The sequence below is a fragment of the Porites lutea genome, chromosome 6 (assembly GCF_958299795.1).
Source record: "Porites lutea chromosome 6, jaPorLute2.1, whole genome shotgun sequence".
NCBI lineage: Eukaryota > Metazoa > Cnidaria > Anthozoa > Scleractinia > Poritidae > Porites > Porites lutea.
The window spans coordinates 7759041-7763055 of record NC_133206.1 but is presented as its reverse complement, the minus strand read 5'-3'; the positions used below and the strand labels follow the sequence as shown (position 1 = coordinate 7763055).

Here is a 4015-nt window from a genome sequence, read left to right as displayed (position 1 = left end):
CAAAGGCTGCCTCACTCGGGGATCTATCAAAAGCTTTATTAAAGATTTGAACAAGTTAATCCTTTAACATCACGCGCAGTAAGTTATTAGCCCAAATGAATTTTCTAGCTGTATAGGATCTACCTTTGAACACGAACGTCCTTCTCATCATTAGTAGTGGTCGTTGCTGGATTGGCTTTTGCCGTGGCTGTTGTTATGTATGTTAGTGATGATGCCTTTATCCAATAACTGCCGAGACGACCATACTTGAACTAACATATGGGTTTCAGCTTTAATTTCGCACAGATGTTTCTTTCCTTAGATTTTACATCCATAATAATCTATTTCATTGTGAAGCGCTTTTTGATAGACAGGATACCTGAGAGTTATATGGAAAATTCGAGCCGTTTCTTAGAAATCAGTGATTATACACATTATTCAGTTTCTGAGAAAGCACATATGGCAAAGGTCATCATCAAACACCGCCAGATAAAATATATGGTTGTCGGGGTGTCCTGAAAGACAATTCGAAAACGCAGATGAGTTTCCCATGTGTTCTGTCCGCTTACTGAATTCAATTCCAACTGAGCGGTAATTTCATTTTAAGTTGTTCGCACCGGTAAAGAATGAGGCTGAGTGAATTATTGCTTGAGTGGCAACAGATCCAGTTTGAAGAGAGAGAGGATATCATGCGAAAGTCAACAACTCTCATTGAAGGAGTTTCATTTAGGTTAGCATTGCCTTGTTTCACTTGTTATTATATGAAAATTGACGACCCGTCAGGAAGGACCAAACCTGGATTTTAAGATAAAGATTTGACTGCTTACTGGAGTTTCTAACACTTTTAACTTTGAAAAAAATTTATGAAAGGTTTGGTCGAAGTACTTTCGTCATCTAGACAAAATTCGCATATTGTTGGTATGTATGACAGTGTACAGCATTCTCTTTCGAAACTACAATTGTATTGCCTTATATTTTAGCAAGGTTAAGGGCAGAGGGAATTCGTCTCTTGATCATAATATCAATTCTTCTTTTATGAAAACGAATGATTAGATTTTCTTAAACAAATTAAAGGCAACTGACATACAGCACATATATGCATCACGATAAAGTGAGACGTCTAGTGGTAAGCAGGGGACGTGTTGTTAACATCAAAAATAGACATTTGAATCATGCCTCTAGAAAAAATTTACTCTCTTTTCTATTTTCAGGTTTTCGAGTATCTGTGTCTCCGCGATCTTCCATTCTCTATTTTCCAATTGCCCATAATACACTCTGTTTGCCCCCCAAATTTTGCATAAACCATTGTTTTTAAATGCTCCTGGGAGTATTGCATTTTCCCAAGAGCATTTTAAGACAATAAGTTATGCAAAATTTGGGGGGCAGACAGAGTGTATTATGGGGAATTGGAAAATAGTCAATGAGGCTGTCGTAAGACTTTCTCAGCCTTTGCGAGGTCGGTTATGTTTCCTACTGGTTAACTACCAGACAGAGCCGATTCAAAAATCTCTACACCCTTTGACGGCCAAGTTGTCCTGCCCGAATCCTTATCTATTCGCTTCAAAATCCTGTGCTTCTTTTTGTGACAGGGGTTAACCAACCTTGGGGTTAAACTTTTTCGTCTCAAACAGGGTGGACCTTGAACAGGTTTCGCTGATTCAAGAAGGACATGGATGGATTTCATATTACAACAATGATTTGAAATATTTTTACGACTGTTCAAGGTGCCGCCTGCCGGCCATGTAGGCTGAATATCCACTACGCTGTTAAAACAGTAAAGGAACATTTATCAACAGTTTAATCAACAAAATATGATAAGTTTCTGAGCGCTTTCTAAGAAATTATTCCGCGAAAAAAAAAACATTACATGATTCCGAGAAACATTAATTACTTATTAAAAATATCTCCCCATGTGGTTATCACGAGTTTCTTTAGACCTCTGTGATTGGTCAGAATACTCTTAACATATATGAAATCATTTTACAAGAAATATAGTTCAAGGTCACAGAAACTGAAATAACATGGATATCTGGAACAGACAAATATAATAACAAAAATGATATGTCACAACTTGGTTTTGGTGAATTTATTCATGGGCATGCTTTAGGATAATAAGCCTGTTAAGGCTTGCAAAGTTTTTCCGGCTACCTCTCTTTAAGTCTTTTTGTTTTAACTGGATAGTTTGTTAGAGAAAAGAAGCAGAAGTATCGCGACCAACACCAAGTTCACATGCCACCGGAAGAACTTTTTAAGCGTTGAAAATCGTGCGTTTAGGAGTCCCAGTCACACGGAGCCACCTTTAACAATATGAAGATTTAGATGCAGGTCCAACTTTTAGCCGGTACGGTCGAATATAAGACCGGCGAAGGAGCAGTTGCATTAATGCGTGGCAACTCAGCTGCAGCCGGTCATTTCCGATTTGCTCATTTAGTGTTTGCTAAAATTTAACCTGGTTCTTGAGTTCCGTGTAAACATAGCGAAAACATTGAACGGTTCCGTGCGAACGAGAGTTTGGTCAAATTCTTCGGGCGGTAGAAAAGTAGGACGCAAAAAGCTGCAACCCACGAACTACTTTTGCACTTTTGATTCGTTTGAGCTCAAACTTTGCAGGATGGTAGAACTTGTATTCCAAAAAATCCGATGTTTTTTGTTTTTCGATTTTAACTGTTTTTGGCGTGAAAATGACGTCACATGCCGGGTTGACAGCAAAATTAAAATTTGAAGATATGGCAAAACAAATAAATAATTTAAAAAAAACAAGACGTCATAGACTGATAGAATGTGCAAATTTTTTTTCAAAATTTCAATTGGGTAAAGAGTTATTAAGCTTTGATTTTTGAATTTCCCGCCATTTTGTTACTATCTTTTAGAAGCATAAGTACATTTCAAGATGCTATATCTCCTGGAGCAATTGAGCTTTTCCAAAAAAATTTCACATTTGTTTCTATAACGTCAAGCTCTTGCAAAATTATTTATTTGTTTTTGCCTTAACTTAAAAAACCGTTAAAATCGAAAAACAAAAAACATAGGATTTTTTGGAATACAGAGTTCTACCATCCTGCAAAGTTTAAGCTCAAAGGAATAAAAATGCAAAAGTTGTTCCTAGGTTGCAGATTTTTGCGCCCTATAGGCCTAGCGAGTGAACACAGTCGAAATTGGCCAATGCAAGAAAATGAATCATAAATAGACTGCTCTCATCACAATAACTACATCAAGCCAGAGTCAAAATGAACTTGTTTTATCTCCCAACTCCAGCTCGTTTTGTGAACGGCCGAGAACTTGTCAAGTGTCAAAAAATGTAACTCCCTCGATCAATAACAATTGACCTTGTTCCTAGCGAACTTTAGACTCACACGTGATCGGGTCTAATGTATCTTAAAACCGCGGGAAATCTCTGTGAAAAAATCATGAATGATTCTTGCCGTCAAGGCTAAAAAACTAAGCGATATTTTCTTCTATTTTTAAGTTGGGGTGAGTAACAAAATGCTAAAGGACTGACCTCACGGGAACCAGCGAGGTTTATTTCCGCGAGACTCTCAAGCTGAGAGAAACGTTCGCGAACTCTTCGCTTAAAAAGCAATCTTTTTGCTTACAATGCACCAAAGAGTGGCACAGAAACCTATCTGATATGACGATTGCACAGGGAGATGGGACGAAGTCAAGAATTTGCCATAAATGCTCCTTATATGAGAGCGATAAAATCGCTGAAGGAGAGGAGGAGGAAGACAGCTCATCCTACTCTGGGCGACAAAGATCACAAACTGTGAAGCACTGAATTTATTCGAGGCAGAACAAATGTGGGCTAAGTCCCTTAGCTATTTATTCTTAATAGGTCAAAACTCGTCTATATTTGCATGTAGATAATGCGCTGCTGCGCAAGCCCGGAAGAATAACCCTGTTTCCGAGAAAACTATAAGCTGATTACGCATGACAGAGTGTACAAATGAAACCACTGATTGGTCGAAAATCGAGCCACGTCACGGCTAGCAAAGACCTTGTTGAGGTGCGTGATACCCATCACTTCAACTGAACGTAA

The 4015-nt window shown here is 38.2% G+C and overlaps 1 protein-coding gene across 1 annotated transcript in view; it reads left to right on the top strand.

The window, feature by feature from the left end:
• The window catches only part of LOC140940719 (uncharacterized), a 1524-nt gene extending 1457 nt beyond the window's left edge, over positions 1 to 67 (top strand). Inside the window, exon 1 of the mRNA XM_073389682.1 lies at positions 1 to 67. This exon is cut by the window's left edge and continues 1457 nt beyond it. The gene's annotated coding sequence lies outside the window, so the exon portion shown is untranslated.
• Positions 68 to 4015: the final 3948 nt, after the last annotated feature.